General features: G+C 45.3%; 1 pseudogene; it reads left to right on the top strand.

Moving 5' to 3' along the window:
• The first annotated feature begins 2152 nt into the window (after positions 1-2152).
• Positions 2153-19678, top strand: LOC121962818 (annotated as a pseudogene).
• Positions 19679-20324: the final 646 nt, after the last annotated feature.

Raw genomic sequence — 20324 nt, 5'->3', positions numbered from 1 at the left:
TTTAATCTGTCCTATTAATGAGCGTCCATTTGTCTCAGTGTCAGGACTCCTGCTGGATTAACCCACACGTCTCCGTCTGTCCTCACTCTCTGCTCTCTGTCTGTCCTCGTCCTGTCAAGTCTTTTTTTTTTGATGTTTCTGGGAAAAAAAAAACCTGTCTCTGATGACCTCACGCCAGCCGTTGTGACCTTTGACCTCTTTGGGCCAAATTTGGTGAATTTCTTTGACCGGAGATAAAAACTGAACTGTGAGATGTCAGAAGACAAAAGATTTAAAGATTTGTTTTCTCATCATCGCTGTGATGTTTGCTGTTTTGTCCAAAACGAGCAGAGATGCAAATGTCCATAAAACGTGAGGACAAATCCTGAAAACTACGAAGATTTCTGAAAGTTTTCGCAGATTTCAGCTCGGAGGATGAATGACTGAAGCTGAAGGAGGATTTCTGCTCAAGACAAAGAAAACTTCATGTGAAAATTAAAAAACTAAAGGATCCAGAAACTAAAGAAAAAAAGAAATATCAGACAGAAGTTTTTTGAGTTTGGACAAAAAGAAATCCACAGATTTTGGATTTTAAACGTTGAATACAACAAGACAAAGACCGAAGGACCAGAAGAGGACAGAAGCATAAAATAAAAAATTAAAGAAGCATACACAAGAATAAAAACTCATCAGAGGAGAATCAGACTGAAAGAAAGGGAATTAAAATTAAAGCAGCCGAGGAATAAACCGAGAGACGAACAAAAGAGAAGTTCATCGGGGCCGAACGCTCAGCTGCAAACCTGCAGCAGGTACGTTCACACTCACACGACATTCTCACACTAAACTAAACTTCGTATTTTAAAACTTTATTTTCTGCAGAGCAGGAAAGTTTGAGAGGCGTTATTTTTCTTTTTTAGCGCAGAAATCCCAAAAATGAGCCAAGTGACTGTCAATATTCGATGTGTCTGGTCTGATGACATTCAGGAAGTCATTTTATCCCCGTTTAGCTGAGCAGAGTACTGAATCAGAAATACTACAGTATAAAATCAATACTATTGATCCTGTTGGGGAAATTATGGTTTGTTCCAAACATAAAGAATTATAGAACAAGAAATGAAAGTAAGAACTGAGTAAAATGTGCAATAAAAACATACCGAATATGTATATAAAGATAAAAAAAATAAAATATGTGCTTCTGGAATAATTGAAAATAATATAGATATAAATAAAAATGTATTAGTAAAAATGTAAAAAATAAAGAGAAATACATTCATATATATTTGCTGTATAATATTTATAATTTATATAAAATATAAAAATGTGCATGAGTAGAAGTATAACATAAAATATGTACATTAGTACAAATATAAAATACAGCATATTTGCATTATTAAAAGTATATGAAAAAGTAACCTTAAATTAAAAAAATGTTAATTAAAATAAAATCTGTACATCAGTACAATGTACAAAAATAAGAACAAAAGGTTCAAATAAAACATAACATGCATTAGTAAAATATAAAATAAAGATATAAAATAATATAATGTGAAATATACTAGTGCATTCATAAAAACATATAAAAAAAAGTAAAAAAAAATATATGTAATTTAAAGATGATGTACATTAGTTAAATATTAAGTAAGATATAATATGTGCATTTGTACAAATATGAACTGGAGTAAACGTATAAAATATGAAATGCAATATGTGCATTTGTAAAACTATAGAACAACATATCTATATTAGTACAAATATATATAATAAAGCAAACATGTAAAATAATAAAATATATGCATTGCTAAAAGTATTCTAAAATGTCCTAAAATAAAAAATAATTAAAATAAATTATGTACATAAGTACAATTATAAAATATAATAAAATAAGAACAGAATGTGCATAAGTAAAATAGAAATAGAAATGTAAGATAAAATTGTTAAGGAGAGGAAAAAAAAATTAAATTCAAAAATAGTGATGTATAGTGGTGATAGTGATGTCATTGTTTACATACGGAGGAAGAGGAGGAGGTTGAACTCAATCTGCTGGTTAATTAAAGGACTTCCTGCCGAGCTCCGGTGTCGGTCAGGTAACTCTGCTGCAGCCTGATTGGATTAACCCTGAAACCTGCTCCTGACCCACGCCGCAGCCCAGCGGCCAGCCGCGACACGCCATTCACCCGCACTCACATCCTCCAGGCCTGGAAAATTCCTGGAACTAACAAAAATCCTGGAAATGTGATGTGTGATAAACAACATTCCTGTAAAATAACGGTGAGTTTACTTTCTGCCGTTTTGATGCGTGTCGACGTGTGACCACGTTTGGGCTGATTTTTTTTAACTTCTTCATTTTCTCTGCGCGCTCGTCATGGGAAATCACTTTTTAAATAAACTGAATTTTCTATTTATTTTACTGCAGTTTTTTAAAAAAAACAAGGAATTTAAAAAAAAATATTTTTTCAGTTTCCTTTTTTTAATTAAAAAAAACTTTTAAAAAAGTTATCAGAGATAAAATTAAAAAATGGTGAGTGATTAAATTGAAATGATTAAAATCACCAAAGAAATTCACCTTTGTCACCGTCGTCATTGTCCAACACTTCCTCCACCAATCAGGTCGCAGAGGAGGAGGTCTTTACCGCTCTCGTAACCATGGACGGCGACGACGGCGGCACGCTGGAAAACGGCAACTGCAAGGCGGCGCGACAGACCAGTGACATTACCTTCAGCGCCAACATAAGCCCCGCCCCCGGCCTGAGGAGGAAGCAACTGCTGTGGCAGAACGCCGTCCGCAACGTCATCGACAAGCACAACATGTATTCGCTGCGGCTCGCCGGAGGCCTCGACCGAGACCGCCACCGCATCCTCGTCACCGACGCCTACATCGCTGAAATCAACAGGTAAACGCCATGATGTCACCAACAGGATGAGATTAAATTCATATTAATCCTAATCTCAACAGTGTATGGATTAATTAATTCAGAATCCTGATCCCAACATTAATCTGTGGATTAATTAATCCATAATCCTGATCTCAACATTAATCTGTGGATTAATTAATCCATAATCCTGATCTCAACATTAATCTGTGGATTAATTAATCCATAATCCTGATCTCAACATTAATCTGTGGATTAATTAATCCATAATCCTGATCTCAACATTAATCTGTGGATTAATTAATTCATAATCTCAGATTATTGCTTTAGTTAATTTAACCTTGTTGGTTATCTTTCCCTGGGTGCGGTCCTGCAGGCAGATTCGCAATAAGGCGTCACGCACCGCCGTCTGGCAGAGGCGGCGCTCTTCAGCCGCTCGTATCCACCCGTCCACTCCGAGGATCACCACGGCAACACGGACGGCACACAGCTTGCCCAGCGACGCAGACTTCTTCGTTTCATCGGGGTCGACAGTGCGAGGAGTCTTCATCCCCGCACTGCAGCACACATTCAAGTAAAACACACACACACAACACACACACACACACACACACACACACACACACACACACACACACACACACACACACACACACACACACACACACACACAACAACACACACACAGACACACTTCAGGAAATATAAAAAAATAAATAATTTAGGAAATCTAAACAAAATGCATCAAACGTAAACAAACGTAAACAAACGTAAACAAACGTAAACGAAGGTTCACACCTTCATAAAGACGTGATGAACACGGTGGAACAGACTGATTTGAATATACTTTAATATTTGAATATATTTACACACACCTGATGATAAAGTTATTATAGCATAATTATAACAGTTATTATACACATTATTAATGATGTTTTAACAGCCGTCCGGTTTCTCCAGGTAAATGTTGTTTTGGGGGTGTGTCCTTGTGTGCGACAGCAGACGGTTTATGAATAAAGTTGTGTTTGTTTGAATAAAGGTCTGCTGACCTGGAACAGCTCTACCAGCAGTTTTCGTCGGCCGAACGAAGGACGTCGCTGGTCGTCACCAACGTCATCGACATCCTGACGCGGCTGCTCGTCTCGCTGCTGACGTGGCCGCCAGGCTGGGCGAGGCTGGCCTGTGATTGGCTGGCCGGCCTGTCCGTCATGCTGTGGGCGGGTATTTGCGTGCTGGCGCTGACCAGGAGGGAAGTGACATCATCACCGCGGTGGCTGAGGTGAGTCGGACCATCATCGCTGTCCGTCTCTTCACGGAAAACTTCTTCTTTTATTCTAGAAAAAATAACGTTTTTCCGTCTTTCCTTCTGGTTTGTTTGACTGAAAGCTTTCAAATATTTGTCCTTCTCCCCGTCTGTCTCGTCTTTTTAATATTGGGTTTTTTTTTTTTTGGTTATTATCGTATAAAACTTCTCTCCAGTGTCTCAGGTGTCCCTGTGTGTCCCTCAGGTACCTGTCTGTGGTCAGTTGTTTCTCAGATGTCTCAGGTGTCCCTGTGTGTCCCTCAGGTACCTGTCTGTGGTCAGTTGTTTCTCAGATGTCTCAGGTGTCCCTGTGTGTCCCTCAGGTACCTGTCTGTGGTCAGTTGGCTGTCCCCAGACGCTGCAGGTGTTACTGGGTGTCTTCAGTTGGACGGACAGCGATCACTCCTGGTACGTCTTCTTCTCGCTCTTCTCCACCTTCACCCTGCTGCCCCTCCCCCTCCTCTGGGCCATCGTCGCCGGGGCAACCACCTCCGTCCTCCACCTGCTGCTGGACGTCTGCTGCCACTATGGCGACCACTCCTTCTTCAGGAAGGTCCGAGCTCGTCCAAACCTGTCTGTACCTGTCCAGGTGTCTGTGATCATGTGACCTGTGTGTTTGTACCTGTCCAGGTGTCTGTGATCATGTGACCTGTGTGTCTGTACCTGTCCAGGTGTCTGTGATCATGTGACCTGTGTGTCTGTACCTGTCCAGGTGTCTGTGATCATGTGACCTGTGTGTCTGTACCTGTCCAGGTGTCTGTGATCATGTGACCTGTGTGTCTGTACCTGTCCAGGTGTCTGTGATCATGTGACCTGTGTGTCTGTACCTGTCCCAGGTGTCTGTGATCATGTGACCTGTGTGTCTGTACCTGTCCAGGTTTCTGATCATGTGACCTGTGTGTCTGTACCTGTCCAGGTGTCTGTGATCATGTGACCTGTGTGTCTGTACCTGTCCAGGTGTGGTCGAAGGCTCTGCTGTATCTGGCCATGAATACTGCAGGTCTCTTCATTCATTATCTGTCAGACCGAACTCAGAGACAAGTCTTCTTAGAGACACGACGCTGCATCGAGGGACGAGTCCGCCTCGAGAGGGAGAACCACAGACAGGTAGGACCACAGACGGTTAATCACAGACAAGTAGAACCACAGACAGGTAAACCACAGACAGGTAGGACCACAAACAGGTAGGACCACAGACAGGTTGAACCACAGACAGGTTGAACCACAGCCAGGTTGAACCACAGACAGGTAGGACCACAGACAGGTAGGACCACAGACAGGTTGAACCACAGACAGGTAGACCACAGACAGGTAGGACCACAGACAGGTAGGACCACAGACAGGTAGGACCACAGACAGGTAGGACCACAGACAGGTAGGACCACAGACAGGTTGAACCACAGACAGGTAGGACCACAGACAGGTTGAACCACAGACAGGTAGGACCACAGACAGGTTGAACCACAGACAGGTAGGACCACATGGTCGTGGTCTGTGTTGACTCATGTTCAGATGGTGGAGGTCTGTGCTAACAGCATGGTGCCCCAGATGTGTGTGTGTGTGCGTGCGTGCGTGCGTGCGTGCGTGCGTGCGTGCGTGCGTGTGTGTGTGTGCGTGTGTGTGTGTGTGTCAGCTGGTGAACGTTTAACTCTGAGGACACTTTGTCCTGGAGCTCAGAGACATTAAACAGGGACAGCAGTGTACCTGCAGGACGCAGACTCACAGATTAATCAGAGATCAGACTTAGATTGAAGTCAGGTTTGTTTTAAATGTCACGTTAACCTGTCTGTGGTTAGCCTGTCTGTAGTTAATCTGTCTGTAGTTAACCTGTCTGTGGTTAACCTGTCTGTGGTTAGCCTGTCTGTGGTTAGCCTGTCTGTGGTTAGCCTGTCTGTAGTTAGCCTGTCTGTGGTTAACCTGTCTGTGGTTAACCTGTCTGTAGTTAGCCTGTCTGTGGTTAGCCTGTCTGTGGTTAACCTGTCTGTGGTTAACCTGTCTGTGGTTAACCTGTCTGTAGTTAGCCTGTCTGTGGTTAACCTGTCTGTGGTTAACCTGTCTGTAGTTAGCCTGTCTGTGGTTAGCCTGTCTGTAGTTAGCCTGTCTGTGGTCCTTGACCTGAAGCTGCAGGCGTGTGAGCGTCAGGCCCTTTAATGAGCAGTCTGTCTGCAGGGTGAAGAATCAGTTTTTACAGTCTGTATTCTCACATTAATCATAAACTAAACGGCTCACAGACATGTCAGTTATTGAAGGCTCTGCTGTGGTGACTGTGTAACTTCTGTAATGACAGCTGAGGGCGAACGTACGCCATCGCTGCCGGCTGAAACCAGCTGACGGCGAGGAAACTCCAGAATGTCATGATGTTGGTGATTCTGCTGTCAGCTGATAACAAAGTAAAATCCCTCTACAGCCGTCATTGTTTTTGTGTCGGTGATCAATACTGACTGAAAACACACGTCACGTGACGTTACATCACGATACATAAACAAACGGCGAGACTCCGACCCGTCTCTGCCGATCTGAAGCCTCCACACCAGCAGCTGTTGTTCTGCTCTGCCTTATTTCGTATAATAATTCATATGTTTGTTCAGGATAATGTGAGTTAGAAAAGTCAGCCTGCAGTAAGTGAGGTTTCACAGACAGTCCAGCTGCTGCTGGTTTCCAGCTGCTGGTTTCCAGTTGCGGTCCCCACTTCAGCTTTATATAGATATCATATAGATATAACATACAATAACAGCAAAGGTAAAAGACCTTACATAGAATAACAACATACAGGAACAGTAAAAAAAAGACAAAAAGATAAATATTTACATCAGGATTCTGTAGAATTACAACATACAGGAACAGTTAACGGTTGTTAAATCACCTCTCTGGTCTTTTTCACTGTAAGTATTTCAGCTTTCTTAGAGGTGTCCCACAGGGCTCCATGCCAGGACCCTTTTCACCGTCCAATATAAACCAAATTAAAAATGATGATGTATAAAGTCATTAAAATGAGCTCCAGCTTTACCTGCTGCAACATGTCAGTGATGAACACGTTAATGCATGAACTATAATACAGTAATGTATTATAGTTCATGTAATAACAATGATAATAATAATAATAATAATAAATAATAATAATAATAATTACAATGATAATAATAATAATAATAATAATATTCCACAGAATGAGGACTGTCAGTTCTGGTGGGCCACGTTAAGTAAATGTTGATGCTAAAACTTTTGTACTTTTTTTCAGTAAGTTCGCTTCTCTTTGACCTTTGAATGCCTGACTGTTCTTAATGTAATTCACCCTTTACGTCCCAAACGTGTCCTCCAGGAGCGCCTGGTGATGTCCATCCTGCCGCGCTTCCTGGTCCTGGAGATGATCGCCGACATGGTCACCATGGACGAATATCTGCTGCCTCAGCAGTTCCACAAGATCTACATCCACCACTACAAGGACGTCAGGTGAGGACACGCAGCTGACCTCACTCAGTCTGAGCCGTGAAGTAAGACCGATGAAGAATTTTAACCCTTTAAATGCCAAGTTATTGTCATGATGCCACTATGCAGCACTGTAGCTGCTCTAAGCAGCTACATTGACTGTGACAGGTCACCTAGTGGAAATAGCATGTATTTCCTCCATATGCCAAATATGGTCAAAATGACCTCATCAGGCGGAAAATAGTCAAAATGACAAATTCAGAGTCAAAAGCCCAGAATGACACCCAGAAATAATACATCAAGTCATATTTTTCTGCTCTGATGGAAAAAAACTAAAATGAGACAAACAGTCTCTAAGGGTTAATAACAGACGGTCCCTAAGGGTTAATAACAGACGGTCCCTAAGGGTTAATTGTGTCGTTCTCGTTGTGAATGTCAGTCTCTGTCTCTCTGCAGCATCCTGTTTGCTGACATCATCGGCTTCACGTCTCTGTCGTTGATTCTTTCTGCTCAGGAACTCGTTAAAACTCTCAACGAACTCTTCGGACGCTTCGACCGGCTGGCCGAGGTCAGGTCACCATGGTAACCACAGAAACCCCATGTTGACCTTTAACCTCCCGTCAGCTTCATGTCGTAGTTTGTGTCATCAGTTTGAGCTCATCGTTTGCGGTTAAATGTCATTTTCTCTCAGTTTTGCTTCATGTTTTAAATGAGAGTTTCGTGGTTTTTGTCCTTTTTTCACGTTTTTAAACAGAACATGATTTCACCTGTGTCCTCTTTAAAAGTGTTCTCGTATTTCAGCTGCTGATGTTTCCTGCGTGTCATTTCCTGTGTTCAGGAGCATCAGTGTCTGCGCATTAAGATCCTGGGAGACTGTTATTACTGCGTCTCTGGTGTCCCCGAGCCTCAGAGAGGACACGCCCGCTGCTGCGTGGAGATGGGCCTCAGCATGATCAACACCATGAGGTACTTTTACTCACGGAACTATACTCACCAGAATATACTCGTGACATACTGTATGTTCAGCTGCACATATGAACTGAGATATGTTCACTGAAAAGTGTTCACCTGCACACACTCAGGTTTACACACTCAGGTTTACACACTCAGGTTTACACACTCAGGTTTACACCAGCTTCGCAGAGACGGTGTTGATGGTTGTTAAACTGTTGTTGTGATTGTTGTTCGCCATTGTGGTTATCGTCGTTGATGTTGTTGTCGTTATTGTCGTTGATGTTGTCGTTATTGTCGTTGATGTTGTTGTTGATATTGTCGTTGATGTTGTTGTCGTTATTGTCGTTGATGTTGTTGTCGTTATTGTCGTTGTCGTCGATGTTGTTGTCGTTATTGTCGTTGTTGTTGATGTTGTTGTCGTTATTGTCGTTGATGTTGTCGTTATTGTCGTTGATGTTGTTGTTATTGTCGTTGATGTTGTTGTCGTTATTGTTGTTATAGTTGGTGTTGTCCATATTGTTGTTGTTGTTGTTGTTGTTGTTGAACCCTCTTGGAATTATTCTTTGTCTCCCCAATAAATCGCATTTTTGGAGGCCTAAACAAACCCAAAAACTCCTGAAAGTTGGTACGCTCGTCCGGCCCAGCGAAAATTTTTGGAATTTTGTATGTTGGTGGTTTTCTTAAACAGGCGTGGTGAAATGGCTCCATTGCGCCCCCTAATGTGTAGCCAGCCCCAATACCCAGTTTAACCCACATTTACGAAAATCGGTACACTCATGTATCATGCCTAGACGCATAAAAAGCCTCTTGGACCCACCCCCAAAACCTAACAGGAAGTCGGCCATTTTGAATTTTGTGCTGATTTTTGGCCTTTCCCAGTCCTCATACTTTTGCTAACTTGTGCTAAAGATTTAATGTTAATCTCTGAAATTTTTACGGTTTTCCAGTTTTGTGACGTACAATTTTGATGTCTCGCCATACAACAGGAAATTGTTGAAACTTTGGTGTACATTGTCCGGTCTGCCTGAAACCTCATAGGTTTCATAAGAATCCCGCCCCGAACACATCTGTATAACAACATTCACGAGTCGCAAGAGCACGTAAGCCTTGAGGGACAATTATCATTGGATTTACGTGATATTTACATGGTTTGGTCAATAAATGATGTCCACCAAGATAACATGGACATTAAGTCCCCTCTGCTGCCACCTAGTGGTCGCTGGAAGTACGACACCATGTGAAATAGTCCACTCCAGGGTCCGAACTCTCGTACATTATCTGACTTTCACAGAAATGAAGGACCGCTTTACCTGGTGTCCCGTCAGTACTCCGACATAGGCGGGGGTGGGAGGGCCCTTTCATCGCTGCTTGCAGCTTTAATTGTATGTTGTTATAGTTGTTGTTGTATGTTGTTCTTATTGTTATTGTATGTTGTTGTGTTTCAGGTACGTGCGTCGTGAACTGCAGCAGGAAGTGGACATGCGGATCGGCGTCCACTCCGGGTCGGTCCTCTGTGGTGTTTTGGGGCTTCAGAAGTGGCAGTTTGACATCTGGAGCTGGGATGTGGACATCGCCAATAGTCTGGAGGCCGCCGGCATGGCAGGGTCAGACTCTCATCACGCACCTCTTCACTCATAACCTGACCATCAGGATGAGGAGGACGACTGCTGGACATATGTCCTTTCTAAATGTTCCCATGTGACAGTGATGTCTGTACTACACTAAAAATGTTTTCCTCATCCAAAACAAGCTCCCTCATTGTTTGAAAGCCACAAAACGGTTTTTATTTGTCATTAAAGAAAAAATCTTTTCATTTTTAAAAATGTGGCCAATTTACATGAAATGTAAAGTTTCTTTTTCAATGACCAAAAGTTTTGTTGATTATAAAAAATCCTCAATTTCCAAAAACAAACTGAAATGTGAAAATATGAAATGTCCTCCATTCAAAAATGACTTGAAGAAAATTCACCTTTATAAACTTTATAAAATTATCATAATTTAAATGCATCTTTATTGAACACTAAACTAAAATTTAATTAATTTACAAAAAATCTGGCCGTCTCACAGTGTCTCACTGAAGACAGTTCTGTCTCGTCCTCCCAGGCAGATCTGTCCATCTATCTGTCTGTCCCACAGTGTCTTGTGTCTCGTCCTCTCAGGCAGGTCCACATCTCTAAGGCCACTCTGGACTGTCTCGGCGGGCTCTATGAGACGGAGGCGGGGCACGGCGGGGACCGCAGTGAGTTTCTACGGAAACACAACATCGACACGTTTCTTATCCGCCCAGCGACTCGGGAAGAGGCGGAGCCCCCGAGGGCACGGCGTCTGAGCTACGACGAGATGACAACGTGGAGTGCGGAGCTGCCATTCGGGGACAGCCTGGGGATGAACTTTGTGAGGACACTGGACACATTGAGAGACAGACGGCACGATGTGGGATGAACTCTGACCTTTCTTGTCTCCTGTGGCGCTCCATAGATCCTCGCCACCTTCACTAACGGCTCGCTGACCCAGCTGCCCAATCAGATCGCAGCGCAGCAGTCGGGCTCCCGTGAAGTCAACAAGAGGATCCGTCAGGCCATGGAGGTTCGCAGCAGCGAGCGCATGAGGAAGGAGCACATCTCCACCTTCACACAGGTGTTCAAGGACTCACACATGGAGGGAAAGGTAATAACATCACTTCCTGTAGGGCGCGGGGCCTGGCCAGCAGACAGGTGAGTGCTAACTGTCCTCTCTGTGTCCCCCAGTACTCCCACATGAGGGACGAACTCTTCAAGTCCAACATGGTCTGTTCCTTCATCCTGCTGCTGCTGCTGATGGCTGTCCAGCTGCTCATCCCAGCCCCCAGGTACACCTGCACACCCCTGCACACACCCGAGACACACCTGAGACACACCTGAGACACACCTGCACTCACCTGAGACACACCTGCACACACCTGAGACACACCTGCACTCACCTGAGACACACCTGAGACACACCTGCACACACCTGAGATACACCTGAGACACACCTGAGACACACCTGAGACACACCTGCACACACCTGAGATACACCTGAGACACACCTGCACTCACCTGAGACACACCTGCACACACCTGAGACACTCTTGCACACACCTGAGACACACCTGAACACACCTGTCCTCACCTGAGACACACCAGAGACACACCTGCAGTTGCCTGGACACACCTGCACTCACCTGGACACACCTGAGAAACACCTGTCTGTCCACCTGTCCTTTATGTTTGTCCACCTGTCCTCCTACCTGTCAGTGTAATGTGTGTGAATGCTGTCTTGTGTCCACCTGTCTCATGTCTCAGGTTGTGTCCGATGGCGGTTCAGTTCGTGGTCGGCGGCGGTGTTTACTTCCTGCTGCTGGTGCTGACTCTGGGGGAGGAGTTTAAGCATTGCCCCGCCCCCTTGCAGGCACTCTGTTGCTGGGTTCACGAAACCAAGAGTGCCCGTACGCTGCTCACACTCACTGCTATCACCGTCAACTTCGGGGTCGCCACCTCCGACATCGTGAGTCTGAGGCAGCTGTGGTGTTTGTCCTCTGGAGGTCAAAAGTTGAAGTGACACATTGCCCAACATATTGACATTAGTAACATTAGTATTAAGAGACGAGCAACCAGAAGTTGTTGGTTTAAAGCAACAAATGTTTCCTGAAAGTCTTTAGACTCAGCAGGTCATAGTTCAAATGTTGATGCTGCAACTCAAACATCTGGTTGCTATCAAACTCGGCAACTACAGTTTGTTGACAGTCGTTGCTGCTGGTTTGGAGAACTTTGGCAGTGTGATGCATCAACTATCCCCACAGGCAACAGTGTGTTGAGGCAGCTTCTGAGATTTTTTAGTTTTTCAAAACTGTTGATTCTTTGGCAACCAGAAGTCCCTGTGGCAACTTCAACATTTTGAGCAACTTCACTGTGAGAGTTGCCCTATTTATCACTTGGAACAATGTGAACAGTTGGTGTTTTCTGGCAACCCATCCAACGAAGGTCAAAGAAAAAATGTTAAAGCAACTTTTGGGAATTGTCACTTTTCAGGATTGCCCACGAAGCTGCAACTTCCAATTGAAAGGCAACATTGTTGGCCAGCTGTAAAATGCAATTTACCAAGAAGCAACTCCTCAGAGAGGTTGCCCATCAGATAGCCCATTAAGTTGCCCAGTTTCTCCATTGACCAACAACAGAAGACTTTTAGAGTCTGACTCTCTCCTCGTTTCTTTCCTCAAGCTGTGGTGTGATTGGTCAGAAACTCACCTGAGCGGCGGGAACTCACAGGTGACCCCGCCCACCTCCACCTGGCCGGACATCAACATCTGCACACACCCTGAGGTCAGCACACAACATTTTGTCCTTTAAAAACATCAGCAAATGTTTTCAAAGAAAACAAATTTGCCAAATTTTATATCTGGATGAAAACCCACTCGCTGATCATGGAGCTCCGTCTGTTTTAGTTCATGGTGCTGAGCGGCGTGGTCGCCATGGCGACCTGTGCGGTGTTCCTTAGGTTGAGCTGCGTGTTGAAGCTAGCGGTTCTCCTGCTGGCCACCGCCATTTACACCTACCTGATCCAGGCGCACAGGTGAGAGCACAACAGGTAGAACAGGTTCTGTAGTTAGCTGGTGTCAGCAAAACACAGGTGATCTAACGACCTGATCCAGACTCAGGGGTGATCTAACGACCTGATCCAGACTCAGGGGTGTTCTCACGCACTGATCCAGACTTGTGTTCTAACGCCTCATCAGAACATTCTCTGTCTCTCAGGTCTCATCATCTCTGCAGGAATGGCGTCTGTGTCATTCTCATGGTCATGTTCGTGGTCGCCGTCCTCTACAACAGCAGACAGGTGGGTTCCACTGGTTCCACTGGGTTTTAATGGGTTCCACTGGTAAAACTCTGGACTCTCTTGGGTTCTAATGGGTTCCACTGATTTCACTGGTTGAAACCTGGGCTCTTCTGGTTCTTAATGGGTTCCACTGGTTCCAGTGTTTGAATGTTGGACTCTACAGGGTTTTAAGCGGTTCCACCAGTTGGACTCCTGGGCCTCAAGTACAAAGACTTGCGTGGATGTTACTGTAACATGGCATACGCTTAAATCCAGAAAACGTGGTACGCACAAAAAAATCCAGATGTATGAAACCGTGCGCACGCATGAATCGGAGCACATTTCCTTTGTACATCTCAATCAATGTGGAATCGAGCACACCTGTAGGAGCACTAGACTCCTCCCCCTCCACGCCCACATTTACAGGTGCAGATTAATGTAAATCGGCCCTGCAGGCACCATCACACAACACAAACATACGCCATGAGTGAAACTGGGAGGAGGAAGAATTATTCATTCACATGTTCCCTGTTTGCTTTCATGCACTTACACGTGCAGACACACGTGTTGGCGTGTAACGTGACGCTCGCTGTGGGTAACGTGATATAACGTATATTAACGGCTACAGACGTGCATGTATTTCATCCCATTTACCTTCTACAGTATTCATTAATACTTTTTCATTCACATCAGACGCGACTGTCAGCTTTAATAGTTAATCGATGGGGATGATAGTACGCACGAAAGCGAAATGATTGTGGGGATCGGGGCACAGATAACATTGTCAGCGCTTTTATAAACTGTTAGGCTATACGCACGGCCCGGTGTACTTAAACACGCTCACGTTTTAGACGCACTGAAACTGTATCCTATGAAGCGTTTACTGGTGAGGATACCACACTAGTTTTGAGGATTGTAACCTTCTGGCTGCCTGTATCGTTCTTCGCCTCTGGTGGCTCAACAGAAACGTGAGTGACATTTCTTCGTATCGTTGATCACCTGTTCGAATCCAGGCGGAGATCTTTTGTTCATGTCGTCACTGGACAAGTAATGATCATACTAAAGATGGCTGATGTGTTCCGGCTGGGACCGAAAATAACGCCCAGCGATAGATTCGTGTCACGATGTTTCAGCAGACAGCCTTTGTCTTCAGTCTGAAGGTCTGTGTCCTTCTTGGTCGGCAGCTGGAGGCGACGGCGCGGCTGGACTTCCTGTGGCGCCTGCAGGCGAGGAAGGAAGTGGAGGACATGAAGGAGCTGAGGGAGCACAACGAGTGTCTGCTGCTCAACATCCTGCCCGCCCACGTCGCCCAGCACTTCCTGCAGAGAGACCGCACGACGACGAGGTACCCACACACACACACACACACACACGCACACACTGCCCGAGTCTGTGTGTGTCTACAGGTGTTCACGTTTTGTGTGTGTGTGTGTGTGTGTGTGTGTGTGTGTGTGTGTGTGTGTGTGTGTGTGTGTGTGTGTGTGTGTTTTCCAGGAGCTGTACTCTCAGTCGTACGAGCGAGTTGGTGTCCTATTCGCCTCGCTGCCTGGATTCTCTGACTTCTACGAGCAGAAGGAGGTCGTTCATCAGCACGTCGAGTGTCTCCGCCTCCTCAACAACATCATCACTGCCTTCGATGAGGTCACACACACACACACACAAACACACACACACACACACACACACACACAAACTTAAATCCTGTCATTTCAACAAACTGACTCAGTCAACACCAGAGGGACCACCAACAATTTCACACACACTCATTCACTGTGTTTGTTTGTGTGTTTGTTTGTTTGTTTGTGTGTTTGTTTGTTTGTTTGCGTCAGCTGCTGGACGAGTGTTATTTTCAGGAAGTGGAGAAGATTAAACCATTCGGCAGCTCCTACATGGCGGCGTCGGGTCTCTCTCCTGACAGACAGGTGGCTCACTGTTTGTTTGTTTGTTTGTTTGTTTTGTGTGTTTGTTTGTTTGTTTGTTTACATCACACTTTTTTTGCAGCGTTGAAGTTCTGCTAGTATTAGAATTAATATTTTACATGTTAAATACACACAGAGACTGTCTCCAGGTGTCTTTATGTTGTCTCCCTGTGTGTGTGTGTGTGTGTGTGTGTGTGTGTGTGTGTTTTGGTTGATGTCTGTGTCTGTGTCTCTGTCTCTGTCTCTGTGCGTGTTTGTCTTCTCTGTGTCTCTGTCTCTCTGTGTCTCTGTCCCTGTGTCTCTGTCTCTCTGTGTCTCTGTCCCTGTGTCTCTGTCTCTCTGTGTCTCTGTCCCTGTGTCTTGTCCCTGTGTCTCTGTCTCTCTGTGTCTCTGTCCCTGTGTCTCTGTCTCTCTGTGTCTCTGTCCCTGTGTCTCTGTCCCTGTGTCTCTGTCTCTCTGTGTCCCTGTCCCTGTGTCCCTGTCTCTCTGTGTCCCTGTCCCTGTGTCTCTGTCTCTCTGTGTCTCTGTCCCTGTGTCTCTGTCTCTCTGTGTCTCTGTGTCCTGTGTGTCTTTGTGTCTGTGTGTCTCTGTGTCTCTGTTCTCTGTGTGTGTGTGTGTCTCTGTGTCTCTGTCCCTGTGTGTGTGTGTGTGTGTGTGTGTGTGTGTGTCCCGGTGTCTCTGTCCTGTGTGTCTCTGTCTCTCTGTCTCTCTGTGTCCCTGTCCCTGTGTCTCTGTCTCTCTGTGTCTCTGTCCCTGTGTCTCTGTCTCTCTGTGTCTCTGTCCCTGTGTGTCTCTGTCTCTCTGTCTCTCTGTGTCCCTGTCCCTGTGTCTCTGTCTCTCTGTGTCTCTGTCCCTGTGTCTCTGTCTCTCTGTGTCTCTGTCCCTGTGTGTCTCTGTCTCTCTGTCTCTCTGTGTCTCTGTCCCTGTGTGTGTGTGTGTCTCTGTGTCTCTGTCTGTGTGTGTGTGTGTGTGTGTGTGTCTGTGTGTCTGTGTGTCTCTGTGTGTCTGTGTGCGTGTTTCTGTGTGTCTCTGTGTGTCTCTGTGTGTCTCTGTGTGTCTGTGTCTCTGTCCCTGTGTCTCTCTGTGTGGTCTCTCTGAGTCTCTGTCCCTGTGTATGTGTGTCTCTGTGTGTCTCTGTGTGTCCCTGTGTCTCTCTGTCCCCGTGTCTCTGTGTGTCTCTGTCTCTCTGTCTCTCTGTCCCTGTGTCTCTGTCCCTGTGTGTCTCTGTGTGTCTCTGTCCCTGTCTCTCTGTCCCTGTGTCCCTGTGTCTCTGTCTCTCTGTGTCTCTGTCCCTGTGTGTCTCTGTGCCTCTCTGTCCCTGTGTCTCTGTCCCTGTGTCTCTGTCTCTCTATGTCTCTGTCCCTGTGTGTCTCTGTGCCTCTCTGTCCCTGTGTCTCTGTCCTGTGTCTCTGTCTCTCTGTGTCCCTGTCCCTGTGTCTCTGTCTCTCTGTGTCTCTGTCCCTGTGTCTCTGTCTCTCTGTGTCTCTGTCCCTGTGTCTCTGTCTCTCTGTGTCTCTGTCCCTGTGTCTCTGTCCCTGTGTCTCTGTCACTCTGTGTCCTGTCCCTGTGTCCCTGTCTCTCTGTGTCCCTGTCCCTGTGTCTCTGTCTCTCTGTGTCTCTGTCCCTGTGTCTCTGTCTCTCTGTGTCTCTGTCCCTGTGTCTCTGTGCCTCTCTGTCCCTGTGTCTCTGTCCCTGTGTCTCTGTCCCTGTGTCTCTGTCCCTCTGTGTCTCTGTCCCTGTGTCTCTGTCCCTGTGTCTCTGTCTCTCTGTGTCTCTGTCCCTGTGTCTCTGTCTCTCTGTGTCCCTGTCCCTGTGTCTCTGTCTCTCTGTGTCTCTGTCCCTGTGTCTCTGTGCCTCTCTGTCCCTGTGTCTCTGTCCCTGTGTCTCTGTCTCTCTGTGTCTCTGTCCCTGTGTCTCTGTCTCTCTGTGTCCCTGTCCCTGTGTCCCTGTGTCCCTGTGTATGTGTCTCAGGAGTGTGTGGACAGCTGGCATCACCTGACAGAGCTGCTGCTGTTGTCTCTGGCGATGCAGGAGACGCTCAAACACATCAACACTCACACGGGAAGCTGCTTCCAGCTGAGAGTCGGTACGAAAACTAAGATGCTGAACTCGTTCATCTTCGGCCGTTTTTCGCTTTTTTCTTTCTGGTGTTTGTGAAAGCAAAAGATTTGTTTCAGTTTTTTTAAGTTTTCTGTTGGGTTGAATTCTTCTTCTTCCTTCAGTTTCAGCAGGATTTCGTGTGTTTAAAGTTCAACATTTATCAAATATTCATTCTTGTGATGTTTTGATCACAAACGTTCACCGTGCTAAAATGATGAAAATTAAATGAGCTGACGTTCATTTCTGTGATTTTTTAAAATGATTAAACTTTGAATTAGCTGAAATTCATTTTGATGAAGTTTTTTAAATGATAAAAACATCACATTCGTGGTCTGAAGCTTTTTTTCTCGGCACTGTGACTCGTTAACGTACTTGCTTCTTTCTCACTCTAAGTTTAAAAAAATAAAAAAGTCGTCCTGTCTGGGACGCAGTAAAGTCACGTCTGAACGTCCTCTGTGGGGACAGGTATGGCCCACGGCCCCGTCATTGCGGGCGTGATCGGCGCCACCAAACCTCAGTATGACATCTGGGGAACGACAGTGAACATGGCGAGCAGGATGGAGAGCACCGGCATCAGCGGGAGGGTCCAGGTGAGGACACACCTGCTGAGGACACGTCTGTCCCTGTTTGTATGAGTCTCTGTGTGATGACCTTTGACCTCCCTCAGGTCCCTGAGTCCACCAGCTGTATTTTGGTGGAGCGCGGCTTCCTACGGCAGCTCAGAGGGAACATTTACCTGAAGGGCATCAGTGAGCGTCACGGGAAGGTCAGACAGCGTTTTGATTCTGTTTAATTCAGCAGCGTTCACACGCGAGCTTTTCAACTTTTCATTTGTGTTTTTCAGCTGACGGGAAGGCAGACTGTTTGTTTAACCTTTGAAACTCCTTTATCTAGCACTGACAAAGTTGTGTGATGTTGTATGTTGACTGTCATCGTAAGTAGTGATACTGAGATTGTTGAATCTCAGATGCTGAGATCACTACTGGTTATTACTTTGGTTTCCAAAAAAAAAAAAAGGGGGGGGGGGGGGGGGGGGGCAGGCTGTGCGGCACTTCTTCTGCCACTAGACGGCAATACCTGTGACCAATCACACCTGAAGCACTTTTTGCACTTACTAAGGGTTTTTTCCTTAAGTCTAAATTCTTGCTTGTGTTGTACGTCGCTTTGGATAAAAGCGTCTGCTAAATGAAACTGTAGAATTGTAGAAACTCGGGTGGACAGATATTCAGCTTTTTTTGTGCTTTTCCTTCAATATTTAAATCTTTGAAACATCGAGCGCTCCGGTTTGATTTCTGACAAAAACAAGAAGAAAAAGGGAACGAGCAACTTTACGTGAAATGTCCCAAAATTCACAAAATAAAAAACTGTGAAAGGAAATTACCTTTCACAGTTTTTTATGCCATTTATACGTGTATATATACACATGTGTACGTGTATATATACACGTATACATGTGTATATAATTATATACATATATATATATATATATATATATATATATATGTATATTTTGTCATGTTAAGTTGCTCTCTGAGGGCTGAATGTTTCCGACATCTGAACGCCGTCTGCGTCCAGAGAACGAGCTCCTGAGCAAAGACAGAAGAAACCACGCAAACATTAGCAAAAACAAAAAAGCCAAAGGCTACAAAAAATGACCTGAAAATTAATTTAAATAAATTTTAAAACGTTTTTTAAAAAAGGGAATGACTTCAAAAAGTGTTTTGAAGATTTTCAGAATTTTGTAACAATTATTTAAGCTTTTAAAAATAATTCTCTAAAGCTCATTTTTTAAAATTAATAAAAAAATGAATCCAGTGAACATTTCTTCCCAAGTTGTCTTTTTTCAGTGAATTTTGACAGTAATGGCAGCACTTTGCTCGGCGTTTAAAGGGTTAAATGTGTGTGAAAAGCGTCTGAAGGTTTCAAAGGGTTAAAAATCACCAGTGACGGACGTGTGTGAACGCACAGCGGCGAAGAACCTGAAGTCTGTCCAAACCCGCCTCGAGTTTTATTTCTGAGAGTTTAGTTTAATTTCAAAGCATCTCCATGACGACTGAGACGCGTCTTTCAGTGGACGTGTCTCCTCTGCCGTCAGGTCCGGACGTACTTCGTGAGCGGTCAGGCCGAGACGTCAGTCCAGGGGGACATGTCTGGCTGGACGGAGCGCGGCGGGGGGGGGCTTCGGTCTGAACAGGAACACGCTGGGAGCTGTGGTCTACAGTCTGGTTCAGGCCCGCAAGAGGGACAGACTGAGGGAGGAGAACGGAGGCTTCCACCTGCTGGACACCGCCTAGAACCACCCGAGACACTCGAGTCAGGGACATGTCCTCCTCTGTGGACTGACGACGTTTTCATTTGTTGTTATGTAGAATTAGCAGCAGGAGGAGCTGTCACACAACCGGTCCCCGCTCTGTGGACAGACATTTGGTCCAAACAACATTGAGGACACAGAGGACAAATGCTTTATGGACAACAAGGACAGCAGCTTTATGGGCGGTCCATGTTTTTACGTGTTTTTACGGTGTATGTAGTTGTGTTAGTGTTTGGTGATAACCCAAATTCCCACAAGGTTTCTGTCGAGGGAACCAGCGCGATGCTGACTTCCTGTCTGTCTTTCGTGTTCGCCGGCGTTTCGTTGCTGTTCAGTGAAGTTTGATCGTTTTCCCGCTTTGATCAGAGTCCGTGTGGCGTCATAAGTCCTCATAACCTCCCACTGCAGTTCTCTGACAGACGTGTGAACGTTTGGACTTTGAGTCCGAAGTTAATAACTGACTGAACTCCATCAGACGCTCTGACCGTCTCTCACTCTCACCCCTAAACGCAACCGACTGTCCTGTCCTCAGTTTGTCTCCGTGTCTTCACTTTCTCTCCAAGTATCTGCAGTTTGTCTCCAAGTGTCTTCAGTTTGTCTCTGAGTGTCTTCAGTTTGTGTCCAAGTGT

The sequence above is a fragment of the Plectropomus leopardus genome, chromosome 24, assembly GCF_008729295.1.
Source record: "Plectropomus leopardus isolate mb chromosome 24, YSFRI_Pleo_2.0, whole genome shotgun sequence".
Lineage (NCBI taxonomy): Eukaryota > Metazoa > Chordata > Actinopteri > Perciformes > Serranidae > Plectropomus > Plectropomus leopardus.
Note: the sequence above shows the minus strand (reverse complement) of the source record. Positions and strands in the feature narration are given on the sequence as shown.